The sequence below is a fragment of the Balaenoptera ricei genome, chromosome 20 (genome assembly GCF_028023285.1).
Source record: "Balaenoptera ricei isolate mBalRic1 chromosome 20, mBalRic1.hap2, whole genome shotgun sequence".
Taxonomy (NCBI): domain Eukaryota; kingdom Metazoa; phylum Chordata; class Mammalia; order Artiodactyla; family Balaenopteridae; genus Balaenoptera; species Balaenoptera ricei.
Window position 1 is genome coordinate 22043296 of NC_082658.1, and position 15381 is coordinate 22058676.

Consider the following 15381-nt stretch of genomic DNA (forward strand, 5'->3'; position numbering starts at 1 on the left):
AGGCGAGGCACGGGGAGGAGGAGGGGGAAGGGGGCGCGCCGGGAGGAGGAGGAGGAGCGGAGGGGGAGGAGCGGAGGGGGCCCGCGGCGTCTGGCACCGCCAGCCCTCTGCCGGCCCGGGCTCCGCTCTCCCGCGTAGTACCCCCTCCTCAGTGTCCTCCCACCCGAGCCAGGAAGAGCTCCCTGCCTTGTGTCCGCCACCCGGGCACACAGCCAGCCTTCCCTCCCCCCCAATAGCCCGCACTTACCACCACCCCCCCAAACGCGTGCTGAAAGGTGGACGCTCGCTTAACGCAGAATTCGGTTTTGCAAACATTTACTGCGCGCCCTCCAAGTGCCAGGCACTGTGCCAGGGGCTGGGGGTTCCGAGACCACCAAGGCAGAGATCCTGGATTTGAGGAGTCCCCAGGCCGGGGCGGGGGACCAGTCAGATGCGAGGGCAACTCGTTGTAACAATGCAACGGTGCTGGGAAAGATTTATCGGTGCACCGGCTCCTGGGGGAGCGGGGAAGGGAGAGAGGAGAAGTCGAGTCGGCAAGACTGCAAGGTTCAATTCTGCCCCGCGGTAGTAGGCGGGGGTGGATCTGCCAGGGAAACGGCGGCTTGTGGGCAGGGGCTTCTCCTGGGGGACCGGCTCTGAAACAGCCGTGACGATCACTGACTTTTATTGTGCGGTCTCTATGCCCGAGGCACTCCTCGGATCACTTCGCATCGCATTAACTCCTGAGATAGTAGAGACCATTATTATCTCTGCTCTGTGATTGAGGAAACTGAGGCTCAGAGGGAAGGATGTGTACGGAGGAGGGGGCAGAGCCGCTGGATGAGTGAGCAGGTGGTTGTGGGTATTCGAGGGTGAGGACTGGGCCGGTGAGTCCCCTCCCCTCGCCCCCAGCACGCAGCACGCCGCGGGAGCGTGGACCCAGGGATTAAGTATGGGAGTAAGTCCAGTGAGTCAAGGAGAACAAATGGATCCATAGGCCCCCACAGCCGGCGGTGCTTGGGGAGGCTGTCAGTGGCAGAATATGTCGTGATCACATTTCCCCTCCTTCCTCAAAAATTATCTACACCAGTGCTTCTCAAAATGTAATGTGATTATGAATCATCTGGGGGTTGTGTAGGGCTGGAGTGGTGCCAGATTCTGCATTTCAGCTCCCAGGTGATGTGATACCTCTTGTCTTAGGACCTCACTTTGAGTAGGAAAAGCCTAAATGAGACACATTTTTTACCAGGGGTGCTTAGAGTTAGACAGATATCAAGAGTCATCTGATATAGGGTCAGATGATTTTTGACGAGGGCACCAACCAATGTGCTGGAAAAAGTAGTTATTCTGGGGTGGGGGCGGTGGGGGGGGGTCAATCCCTACCCCACACCACATACAAAGTTCAGTTTAAAAGGGACCATAGGGGCCGAAGAGTCTGGAATTCAAGGGGGAGGGGGGAGGCGCAGCATCATAACAATGAAATAAATTACAGAATTCAAAGAGCCCTCAGGAATCCAAACAGAGCAAAATATTATGTTTAACGTAGAAACTGAACTTCAAATAATTCTTCTCTGTGTTTAATAACAACAGGTATGGCTCAGCTAAGCCAAGTCAGCTAGGTCCCCTCAGCCAGACTGCCTGGCTTCTCTTAGCAAAAAGATAAAGCAAACGAGAGCTCTTGAAGTTTCACAGAATCTCTCACCTCCCTAAGAATGCAAACTGTATAAATATTCAGGTTTTAAAATAAAATCCCCCAAAGCCAGCTTTGCCAAATGAGGTCAGCTGGGTCTGGCAGGGCCCGCTGGCTCCTCGTCCGGGCCGGGTGGCAGTGCATCCTGCGACCAGGACATCCGTGACATATCGCAACAGTCTTTGCCTCTAGACTGTATATTGAAACCGTGAAAGCAGAACTCCCATGGTTCAAGTTTATAGAAATACGTGACAGTGTTTGAAGTAGCTGAGCTGAGACTAAAACAGTCTGACATCACAGCCTTGGGGAAGATGATGGAAATTTCTTAATTTCTTTGGAAAATTGAAAAAACAGATTCTTTTCAGGTGTTCGATTGGCCACCCAAGCGCAGCTCTTGGGCTGCTGTTCTCTGGTTTTAGAAAATCACACAGAAATGCAGAGCCTGTGCTGAGGACGTCAGCCACATTTTAGGATTATGGTTATCAGACCATGCTGGGTATTTTCCATGTCCCTCCCTCCACACCCTGCCCCCGATTCTTTCTCTATCCTACTCCGCTTTGCTCTGTGCCCTTGGAGACTGACCCTGATGGATTGTGTTACCTGGGCTCCCCTTACTTTGGACTTCCAGTTGGATTTGGCCAGTGGGAGCCACAGCAGGAAACTGGCGGGAGGGAGGAGAGAGAGGTCAGGGACTATTCCCCTCCTTTGCCACACCTCCAGCTGTCCAGGCTCCCCCACACAGTTCCCTCCCATCGGCCCTTTTTTGGTAAAAGGCAAGAGTTTCCCACTGTCACAGACCCCTGGGTGACTCACCTCATTCCCTTAACCTTGCCAAGGGACCTATGTGTCTCCTGAAGGGACCCTGGGTAATATGCAGACTTGCCCCTTCGCCTTTAGCTTCTGGTCAAGAGCTTCTGTGTCCTCATCTTAATTTGATATTGTAACACTATACTGACCGTGTGGAGGATGAGTGAAGTACACTCATATCATTAAGAACAAAGAAATGGGGGGGGGGGGCTGATGAATTGGGAGATTGGGATTGACATATATACACTAATATGTACAAAATGGATAACTAATAAGAACCTGCTGTATAAAAAAATAAATAAAATTAAATTTAAAAATTAAAAAAAAAGAACAAAGAAATATATGAGAATTTCTTTCCATCTCTCAAAAATAAATAAATGGGACCATAGGTCCAGATGGAGAGGTTTGAGGAGCAGGTGTATGGGGAAAAGACTGTATTTGGTTTGATGATCAAGTAGGTCATACACAAGAGTATCCATGAGGTGAGGAGACATGTAAGTATAATACACACTGTGCAATACTACAGCCACTAGCATGTTGAGCATTTAAATGCAGCTACTCTGTACTGAGGTGTGAGTAACTATAAAATACACACCAGATTTAAAGACTTGATACAGAAAAAAGAATGTAAAATACTTCATTAACAATTTGTATGATGATTACATGTTGAAAAGATAATATTTTGGACATAGTGGGCTGAATAAAATATTTTACTAAACTTTTTAAAAATTAAAAAATAAAAGGGACCATAGGCATAAACATAAATTAAATTGAGAAAGCTTCTAGAAGAAAAACATAGAAGACTATCTTCTCAATCTTTTGGAAGCCAACGATTTCCTAGAAAGGACATAAAAAGCATGGACTCTAAAAAAAAAACCAAAACTGACTTCATCAAAATTTAAAATTTCTGTTCATCAAAAAACACTGTCAAGAAAATAAATAGGCAAGCAGCAGACTGAGAGGAAACACAACATATATATATATATATATATATGACGAAGGATTTGTATCCACAATAAAGAACTCCTGCCACCCAATAATAAAAGAAATAATAATAATAAAAAGAAAAACAACCCAACCAAAAATCAGGCAAAACATGTAAACATATGCTCCACAAAAGATGATAATTAAATAGCCAATAAGCAACATATGAGAAAGTGCTCATCCAACATTATTTGTTAGGGAATTGCAAAGTAAATCCACAAGCAGGTAGCACTCTGCATACACTAGAGTGTTAGACTGAAGAACACATAAGGACTGGGAGCATCTGAAACTGTCAAACTGCCATGTGAGTATTACACGGTACAATCACCTAGGAAAACTGTCTGGCAGCTTCTTTAAAAAGTTAAACATACATCTATCCCATGATCTAGCAATTCCACTTCAAGGTATTTATCTGAGAGAAATAAAACATCTATCCACAACATCTGTACTAGAATATTCAGTGCATCTTTATTCAAAATTGCCAAAAAAAGGGAAACAATCCAGATGTCCATCTACAAGTGAATGGATAAATAAATTGTGGTACGTCCGTACAGTGGTATATTGAACCATCAGTGAAAAAAAACTAATATTCAAAGATTATCCCCACCGTGCAACAACATGGGTGAATGTCAAAACATTATACTGAATGAAAGAAGGAAGACACGAAAAATACTCACTGTATGATTCTTGGGGGGTTGTGATCTTGATGCTGTCACTGCACTCAGAGGCCTTGACCTGGCTGGTCCAGAAACCCAGTTTATTATTATTATGCAAGTTACCCCAGAAGAGAAATACTAACAGGCTGATTTTAATAGAGTAGAGATGTCAAAGAATTGCTCCCTCAAGAAACACCAGATAGTTCTGCAGAAGAATTCTACCAAACATTTAAGGAACAGTTATCTTGAACTTTTCTAGAACATAGAAATAAAAGGAAATCTTCAAAGTTCTTTTTATGAAGTGAACATAACATTGATACCAAAACCTGTCAAAGAAAGCAACATACACACACACACACACACACACACACACACATGCACACCAACCCTACAAACCAGTCTCCCTTATTAAAAAATCCTAAAAACTATATTAGCTGACAGTGTCACCAGAATACCAGAAAAATAATACAAATGATCAAGTAGAGTGTATTCTAAAAATGATTTAATATTTGGAAATTAAATGGTTTACTCTCTGGAGATCTGTTACTATAACTCCATATAAAGTAATCTATTAATAGAATAAAAAGTGAAATTTTCATATTATTATGTCCACAGATGCTGATTTTTCAAAAATGAAGGTGAACAAAAGGTAAAACATAGAGTTTTCATATATATCCTCTCCTAGATATATACCCAAGAGAAATGAAAATGAAAACACAAAAACTTACACAAGAATGTTGAAGCAATATTACTCATAATAGCCAAATGTGTAAAAAATCCAAAGGTCCATCAATTGATAAAGGGTTAAATAAAATGGGTTATAATCATACAATAGAATAGTATTTAGCAATAAAAAGAAATGAAGTACTGATCTGTGCCACAACGTGGATAAACCTCAAAACATAATGCAAAGTGAAAGAAGCCAGTCACAAAAGACCATATATTGTATGATTTCATTAATGTGAAAAATCCAGAATGAGCAAATCTATAGCGGCAGAAAGTACATTAGTGGTTACCTAGGCTGGGAGAGATGGAGGTTGGGAGCGATTGCTAGTGGGCGTGAGGTTTCTTACTAAGATGATGAAAATGTTCTAAAATTAGATTATAGTGATGGTTTTACAACTCTGTGAATATCCTAAAAACTATTGTCTTGTACACTTTAAATGCATGAAATTTATGTTATGTAAATTATATCTCAAAGTTGTTTTTGTAAAAAGTAAATGGTCTAAATCCTCCAAATAAAAGACAGAGATTGTCAGGATAGATTTAAAAAAGAAAGACTTAACTATGTACTAGCTAGAAGAAACTCACTTTAAACACAAAGACACACATGTTAAAAGAAAATGAGTGAAAAAAGACTTACATGGAAATACTAATTGAGAAAGCTGAAGCGACTACATTAATACAAGGCAAAGTAGACCTCAAAACAAGGACTATTGCCAGGCATAAAGATGAATATTTCATAATGATGAGGCAATCAGTTAATCAAGAAAATATATCAACCCTAAATGTGTATGATTGTAATAATCAAATCTCAAGGTGCCTACCATCACCAGAGTCATTTAACAACATCGCTCTGGGTGTGTTGGCTAATATGGGTAGATGAGAAAAAGAAATAACAGGCATAAATACTAGAAGGATGGAGGCAGTACAGATTACACATGGTATACCTAGAAACCCAAGGCAACTGACTAAAAATAGAAATAGAAATGATGAGAAAATTAAATAAGATGGCAGAGTACACAATTGATATTAAAATTCAATGACTTTCCTATGAACAAAAATATTTATAAAGCATAATGTAAGAAAAAAATTCCAAACTAAAATACCAATCAAAAGATTAAATACCAGGTTATAAACTGAATAGGAAAAGTAAAGGACCTATTGATATAGATGGGGGGACTTTTAAAACACTGGTAAAGGACATATACAACAAACTATAACTCAGGGAAAGGGACCATTGAATACTTTAAATATGTCAATTCATTCTAAAATAATCTCCAAACCCAATGCAATCTCAATTAAAATATAAAGAGGATTTGCAGAGGGAACTTATTAAGTGGTACAGAAGTTCTTCATGAAAAATAAACATTGGTGAATAGCAGGAAAATTCTGAAAAAGAAAAGTTATGGGACCAGATTGGGGGGTGGGGAGGCATTAGACCTATCAGATATGAAATATTTCTGATATGAAAACAATTTTTTTTTAAGTTTTATACAGAAGAAACCATCAACAGCTAGACAAATAGAACAGAATAGAAAGTACAGAAATATTCCTCATGTATATGCTAATTTAACTTTTAAGAAAGATGACATTATAAATAAGTTGGGGGGGAGAAATTACTAAAAAAAAAATAGTGTAGCTACATGCAAAAGAATCAAACTGGACTACTTTTTCACACCATATACAAAAATTAACTCAAAATGGATTAAAGACTTAAATGTTAGACCTGAATCCATAAAACTCCCAGGAGAAAACAAAGGCAGCATACTCTTTGACATTGGTCTTAGCAATATTTTTTAGATATTTTTAGATTTTTTATTTTTATTTTTTTTATTTTTTTTTAAACTTTTTTTTTTTTAAATATTTATTTGGTTGCACCAGGTCTTATTTATTTATTTATTTTTATATTTATTTTTGGCTGTGTTGGGTCTTCGTTTCTGTGCGAGGGCTTTCTCCAGTTGTGGCAAGCGGGGGCCACTCATCGTCGCGGTGCGCGGGCCTCTTCACTATCGCGGCCTCTCTTGCTGCGGAGCACAGGCTCCAGACGCGCAGGCTCAGTAGCTGTGGCTCACGGGCCCAGTTGCTCCGCGGCATGTGGGATCTTCCCAGACCAGGGCTCGAACCCGTGTCCCCTGCATTAGCAGGCAGATTCTCAACCACTGCACCACCAGGGAAGCCCTAGATTTTTTATTTTTTAGATTTTTTTTGTTTCCCTTCTCAGACAAGGGAAACAAAAGCAAAAATAAACAAATGGGACTACACCAAACTAAAAAGCTTTTGGGACTTCCCTTGTGGCACAATGGATAAGACTCCGCACTCCCAATGCAGGGGCCCCAGGTTCGATCCCTGGTCAGGGAAGTAGATCCCACATGCATGCCGCAACTAAGGAGCCCGCCTGCCACAACTAAGACCCGGTGCAACCAAATAAATAAATTTTTTTTGTTAATCTTAAAAAAAAAAAAAAAAACTAAAAAGCTTTTGCACAGCAGAAGAAACTATCAGTAAAACAAAAAGGCCGCCTACTGAATGGGACATGATATTTGCAAATGATACATCTGATAAAGGGTTAATATCCAAAATATACCAAAAAACTCATACAACTCAACATCAAAAAAACAAACAACCCAATTGAAAAATGGGCAGAGGACTGAAATAGACAGTTTGCCAAAGAAGACATATAGATGACCAACAGGCACAGGAAAATGGGCTCAGCATCACTAATCATCAGGGAAATGAAAATCAAAACTACAATGAGATATCACCTCACACCTGTGAGAATGGCATCTGTCAAAAAGACAACAAATAGCAAGTGTTGGCAAGGATGTAGAGAAAAGGGAAACTTCATGCACTGTTAGCGAGAATGAGAATTGGTGCAGCTGCTATGGAAAACAGTATGGAGGTTCCTCAAAAAAGTAAACGTAGAACTACCATACAATCCAGCAGCTCTACTCCTGGGTATTTTTCTGAAGAAGAAAAAAACCACTAATTCAAAAAGATATATGCACCCCTATATTCAATGCAACATTATGTACAACAGTCAAGATATAGAAGCAATCTAAGTGTCCATCAATAGATGAAAGGATATAAGAAGATGTGGTACATATATACCATGGAATACTACTCAGCCATAAAAGAGAATGAAATCTTGCTATTTACAACAGCATGGATGGACCTAGAGGGTATTATGCTAAGTTAAATAAGTCAGACAAAAACAAATACTATATTATTTCACTCGAATGTGGAATCTAACAAACAAAACAAAAGAACAAACCTAAAACAGAAAAAGACTCATAGATACAGAGAACAAACAGGTGGTTGCCAGAGGGAAGAGGGTGGGGAAATGAATGAAATAGGTGAAGGAGATTAAGAGGTATAAACTTCCAGGTACAAAACTAAATGAGGGGCTTCCCTGGTGGCGCAGTGGTTGAGAATCTGCCTGCCAGTGCAGGGGACACGGGTTCGAGCCCTGGTCTGGGAAGATCCCACATGCCGCGGAGCAACTAGGCCCGTGAGCCAAAACTACTGAGCCTGCGCGTCTGGAGCCTGTGCTCCGCAACAAGAGGGGCCGCGACAGTGAGAGGCCCGCGCACCGCGATGAAGAGTGGCCCCCTCTCGCCGCAACTAGAGAAAGCCCTCGCACAGAAAACGAAGACCCAACACAGCCATAAATAAATAAAATTTAAAAAAAAATAGCAACACATTTAAAAATAAATAAATAAATAAATAAAAATAATAATAAATGAGTCAGGGAGATGAAATGTACAGCATGGGGAATATAGTCAATAATATTGTAGTAACTTTCTATGGTGACAGATGGTAACTAGACTTATTGTGGTGATCATTTTGCAATGTATGGAAATATCAAATCCCTATGTTGTGCACCTGAAACTAACGTAGTGTTAGATGTTTGGATGAATGAGAGTTTAGAGCCTGGAGAGCTGAGGAGAGGGCTGAACCCCAGGACAGAGAAGATAACTCAGGGCGGCGTTGGCCAAGATGGCTGGAAGCCCAGGCAGGGTCACCTCACCCGCCCAGGGCTTGGTCAAGGTGCTCCAGCCAGGGCAGCCACAAATGGAATAGGAAGATGAGCTTGATGCCAGAGGAATGAATGACTAGGGGGTCCATCTTTGCAGGGAGAGAAAGTATAGGAGGCATGCTCTGGCAAAGATAGAATGTCAGTGGTCCTTGATCCTCCTAGAGGTGACAGAATCTCTGCTTCAGGCTACAGGTCTGCATCGTTTGGTTTGGCACTCAGCCCAGACACCGAAGAGAATGAAGAATGATTCCAAGAGGAGAAATGGGCTCACTCCCAGACAAAGAGAGTGAGTCAGAGGGTCTGAAGAAAGGGAGGGCTCAGCCTATTTACATCTCAGTGAGAACTAGGGAAAGTACTGTAACCTTGGGTTTTTGTTTCTGCTTTGTTTTGTTTTTTGAGATTTCTGATAACTTTTCCTATTTCTTGTTTCTGTTACTCCATCTCAGAAAGAAAGTTTAGATTTGTGATATAAAATATGCTCGCAGGAAAGGGCATAAACAAGACAATTTCACTAATTAATAAAAAACGAACACCTGGGTAGCCACAACCCCAATGAAGAAATAAACCCTTCCAGCCCCAGAAGCCCCCATGTGACCCCTGAGAGCACAACATCTTCCCACAAAGACATCCGCTACCCTGACTTTTATAGGAATCACTTCTGCTTTCTGGTTTTACCCTCTAAGTATATATATCACAATACAATGCCATTTCGTTGGGTCTGTTTTTAAATTTCATCTAAATGGAATCAGTCTTTTATATGCCTGGCTTCTTTCACTCAACATTATCTTTTTTTATGATCTATCCATGTTGTCTGTCATGTGCGTTGCTGATCTTTTCTCCCTCTCTGTGGGTGTGTCTCTTCGCTCTTCAAGGCATCTTTTGATGAACACTTTTTCATTTTAACATGGTCTAATTTATCAGTCTTTTCCTCTGTGGTCTGTGCTTTCTGTGTCTGGTTTTAGAACTCTTCCCCTACACCGAGGTCATGAAGATATGCTCTATTATCTTTAAAAAGCTTTATCATTTTGCCTTTTACATTTAGTTTTGTAATCCACCTAAAACTGACATTTGTGTGTGATGGGAGGCTGGGGTCAAGTCTCATATTTTTCTGCACGGGTACCTAATTGTCCCAACACAGCTTATTGAAAAGAACACCCTTCCCCCACGACTCTACTGTGCCACCTTTGTCATCCGTCCAGTGTCCATACTGTACCTCTCTTGGACCCAGGGAAGATGGGTCATGCCCCAGGCCACAGGCTTATCATCCCACATATTATAAACACACACACACACACTCTCACGTATTAAAAAACACAGACTGTGTTTCTTCACATTTGGAACATTATTGCTTGTGTCACATCTTCTGTTTTCTTTCCTTCTATGTCTCCAGTAAAACGTATTGATTCCCCATTTCTATTACCCTTGTTTCTCTATTTCCCATCCTTCTGTTTCTCTGTGCATCATCCCAGATGGTTTCTTCTGATACATCTTTCAGTTCACTATTATCGTTTCAAATGTGTCTAATATGAAACTCACCTGTTGGATTCTTCATTTTAATGATTGTATTTTTTCAGTTCTAGAATTTTATGCCGTTCTTTTTCAAATCTGCTGTGTCATTTTTTATACTTTCTGGTCACCTGCCAAAAATTTCCAGCCTGACTTTTACCTCCTCTTCTCCTTGAAGAATAGTTGTGTTAAGGCCGTTCCTGCTATTTTCAATATCTGGACTCTCCGGGGGTCTGTTTCTGTTGTTGGCTGTCCCTGAACACTCTCACTAGTGGATTCTTGTCTCCTCATACATCTGGTTATCTTTGATTGCATATTGGATTTTATTTGAAAAGAAAATGATTTTTAAAATAATTGGAGTCTTAGGCTGTTGCTATTTTCCTCCAGAAACGATGTTTCATTGGTATCTTTATGATACCTGGAGGTAGGGGCCAGGAGGGTGTTACCAGACCAGGACAATTTCATTATTGGCACTTATTTATTTATTTAGAGTTGATTTACAATGTTGTGGCAATCTCTGCTGTACAGCAAAGTGACTCAGTCATACACATAGAGACATGTTTTTTTTAATGTTCTTTTCCATTATGGTTTATCCCAGGAGATTGGATATAGTTCTCTGTGCTCTACAGTAGGACCTTGGTGTTCATCCATTCTAAATGTAATAGTTTGCATCTACCAACCCCCAACTCCCAGTCCATCCCTCTCCCTCCTCCCAACCTTGGCAACCACAAGTCTGTTCTCTATGTCCGTGAGTCTGTTTCTCTTTCGTAGACAGGTTCATTTGTGCCATATTTTAGATTCCACATATAAGTGATATAATATGGTATTTGTCTTTCTCTTTCTGACTTACTTCACTTACTATGAAAGTCTCTAGTCACATCCATGTCGCTGCAAATGGCATTATTTCATTCTTTTTAAATGGCTGAGTAGTATTTCATTGTATATATGTACCACATCTTCTTTATCCATTCTTCTGTAGATGGACATTTAGGTTGTTTCCATGTTTAGGCTATTGTGAATAGTGCTGCTATGAACATAGGGGTGCATGCATCTTTTTGAATTATAGTTTTGTCCGGGTATATGTCCAGGAGTGGGATTTCTGGATCATATGGTAATTCTATTTTTAGTTTTCTGAGGAACCTCCATACTGTTTTCCATAGTGGCTGCACCAACTTACATTCCCACCATTCCCTTTTCTCCACACCCTCTCCAGCATTTGTTATTTGTAGACTTTTTAATGATGGCCATTCTGACTGGTGTGAGGTGGTACCTCCTTGTAGTTTTGATTTGCATTTCTCTAATAATTAGTGATGCGAGCATCTTTTCACATGCCTACTGGCCATCTGTAGGTCTTCTTTGGAGAAATGTTTATTAAGGGCTTCTGCCCATTTTTTGATCGGGTTCTTTATTTTTTTGTTGTTGAGTTGTATGAGCTGTTTGTATATTTTGGAGATTAAGCTCTTGTCGGACCAAGACCATTTAAAATTCAAGTTCAAAGTTTGAGGTTTCCTGGGACACCCAAAAGACAGGAAGCTGAGTGAAGTCCATGTGGCTTGGTTTATTTGCAATTCACCCTTCTCCCAAAGTGCAGCTCTTTGGGGTCCTAGCCTAAGGTGATAAAAATTTACATATATACCAGATTTCTCACCCTTGGAGGGCCCCGCACTCCTAGCTCATCCCCTTAGTTGCTTCCTCTGAATCAGTAAATGCTCCCAAGGACAAAGGTACCTTGCCTACTCAGTTCATCTTTCTGGGGTTTTACTTGCAGACCTCAGCCGGGTAATCCTTCACACTTTTGTTAGCTCTTCAGTGCTTTTTTTAAAAATAAACTTTATGTTGGGGAATAATTTTAGATTTACAGAAAAGTTGCAAAGTTAGTACAGAAAGTCCCTGAATACCCTTCCCTCTGTCTGTTTCCCCTAATGTTAACATCTTACATAACCATGTACGTTGGTCACATCTAAGAAATTAACATTGGTATATTCCTATTAACTAAACTCCAGACTTTCTTAGTATTTTGCTAGTTTTTCTAATATCCTTTTTCTGTTCTGGGATCCAATCCAAGACACCACATTGCAGTTAGCCTTCAATGTTTCTGAGACTATTTTAAAATATATGTCTATTTCATCCACCTTCTGAGGGAGGATTGTCCTATTTACTTCGTCTTACATTGCTGCCCTCCCCCATTGTTTCACTGGCATTCCTAGAAATTAAAAAAAAAAATCCTTTAAACAGTCAACATAAAAATCTCGAAAGCAGTTTTTAGATTTGTATAGTGGAGGAAGTTGAACAATTGAGTTTGCCACTGGCTGGGGATGGGGGAGCTGTAAGCGGAATAGAGGATGAAATGTATGTGAGAAAACAAAAACTTTGTGTTGGCTCAGGCTATGCCCCAGAAACAAACTGCAAAATCTCAGTGGCTAGGGACTTCCCTGTTGGTCCAGTGGTAAAGAATCCACCTTACAATGTAGGGGACGTGGGTTTGATCCCTGGTCAGGGAACTAAGATCCCACATGCTGCGGGGCAACTAAGCCCACATGTCACAACTACCGAGCTCGCGTGCCCTGGAGCCTGCGTGCCACAACTAGAGAAGAGAAAACCCGCACACCACAACTCGAGAGAAGCTCGCGCTCTGCAATGAAGAGTCCGTGCGCCACAACTAAGACCCGATGCAGCCAAAAATATAAATAAATAAATAAATAAATCTTAGGAAAAAAATCTCAGTGGCTAAACACATAAAAGCCTCTCTTGCTCATAAAAGCAAGTCTGTTGCTGGCATGGAAGAGAGTCAGCTCTCTTCCAAGTGGTGACTCAAGGATCAAGGTTCTTTCCAGCTTTTGGCTCACCCATCTTTGCTGGGTGTAACACTCTTGGTCTCTCCCCACACCTTTACTTATTTGATTGATGAATTGGAAGGAGGAACAAGGCATGTGTCACCCAGCCCTTTTTACTTCCCTTCCTCCTGGAAGCTGGCTCGCCTGCAGAGACTGTGTGTTCTGCACTGCCTGTGAATGCATAGTGTGCCTAACTCTGAGGTTCAGGAGTAGAAAGCTCACTCTCCTACATCCAAAACCTGGTTACTGGACCTATGTAAACACAACTTACACTGTTTTTTTCCCCAAAGGTTCATGCATCATCTAAGGCAGTGGTTCTCAACCCAGAGTAATTTTGCCTCCCAGGGAAATATTTGACAACATCTAGAGAGATTTTTGATTGCCTGTATCTGGGGGATAGTGAGGAGACTGACGGCATCTAGCGGGTGATGGCTAGAGATGCTGCTACACACAGGACAACTCCCCACAGCAAAGAATTATCCGTCCCCAAATGTCAACAGTGTTGATATTGGGAAACCCTAATCTAAGCGGAACAAATGACCATCTTAGATCAGCAGAAGTGACTTTGTCCGAGCAAATCCAAACCGGAGGGGAATGGTTGGGGGTGACAAAGTGGCACCTGTCAAGCTAGGCCCTTTTGGGGCCAGATTTTGTCTGCCCTGCCAACAGCCCTTTCTAAACCCTTCCCCGCAGCTGGGACTTACGTTCAGCCCGGGTTTTCTCACGTGACTCAGAGCAAACTCAGTCTCTTTAGGGTTCTCTCTGCTCCTTCTTTCTCCCTGAAGGACTCTAAATCCTGGAGGTCTTTACTTACCATCAGGGCCTAGAGCACCAGGGGGCAGCCTTCCTCATTGTCTGCCTGTGCTAGCCTCACTGGGCTCTCCGATTTCCCGTGGGCTCCAGGGTGGCTGTTTCCTCCTCCCCATGTTGGCTGCCCCATCCCCTCATCCCAGCCATGGCACCACCAGGCATGGCCAAGCCACTCTTGGGCACATGGATGTCACGAGGATGTGGTGAGGCTGCCGCAAGCCCATTGGTCCAGCAACCCTTTTGCTTCCCTGCTCTCCCATCCTGTGATGGCAGGGCACCTGCCAGTGCTCCAGGTAGGAAGCAGGACACAAGTGTCCCCTCCTCTCAGATCTCCAAACCTACTGTGTATGGGGGGGGGGCTTTCTATCCATTGCCCCCCTACACACCATGGGGCAGGACCAGGTGCAGGGCCCAGACCAGTGCCTCACTCCAGGGCCTTCTTCCCAGCTCTCGCACCAGTTCTGGGCCTGGAGGATCTATTTCTTTTTCTTTTTTTTGGCTGCGTTGGGTCTTCATTGCTGCACACGGGCTTTCTCTAGTTGCAGAGAGCCAGGGCTACTCTTTGCTGCAGTGCACGGGCTTCTCATCGCGGTGGCTTCTCTTGTTGCGCAGCACCGGCTCTAGGCGCGCAGGCTTCAGTAGTTGCAGCACGCGGGCTCAGTAGTTGTGGCTCACAGGCTCTAGAGCGCAGGCTCAGTAGTGGTGGTGCACGGGCTTACTTGCTCCGCGGCATGTGGGATCTTCCCGGCCCAGGGATCGAACCCTGCATTGGCAGGCGGATTCTTAACCACTGTGCCACCAGGGAAGTGCCTGGAGGATCTATTTCTTACGGAGTCTTCAAACCTCACTCCTGGCTAGGTGTGGGGCTGGTGGGGGTGGAGCGAAAGGACCTCACAATACACATGAAGGCATCAGGGGTGATGCACGGTACACCCCACACCCTCTTCATAAAAATAAAAATTTGGGTAACGCTTCCTTTACTCTCCCAAAATGGCAATCATCAATAATATGCCTTCTCGCATACTTAATTTTTAAAAATCACAATATAGTGTCTGAGCTGTAATAGAGGGGGAAAAAATCGAAGGAAAACGATTTGTAACCAAATAACACATACTCAAAGTGTCGTTGCTGAGGCCTCATGGCACTAGAAAACACAATAAAGTGTCAGATGCTTGCCCCTGCTTATAACAAATAAGTTAGGATTTAAGAAAAGCAAGAAGATCAGAAATTATTCTGTATAAGAACCAAAAAATAAAAGAGCAGAGATATACTATTAAACACTAGAATAAACATTATTTTAATCTGTGTTTTTAAAACTGTGATTACCGGGACTTTCCTGGTGGTGCAGTGGTTAAG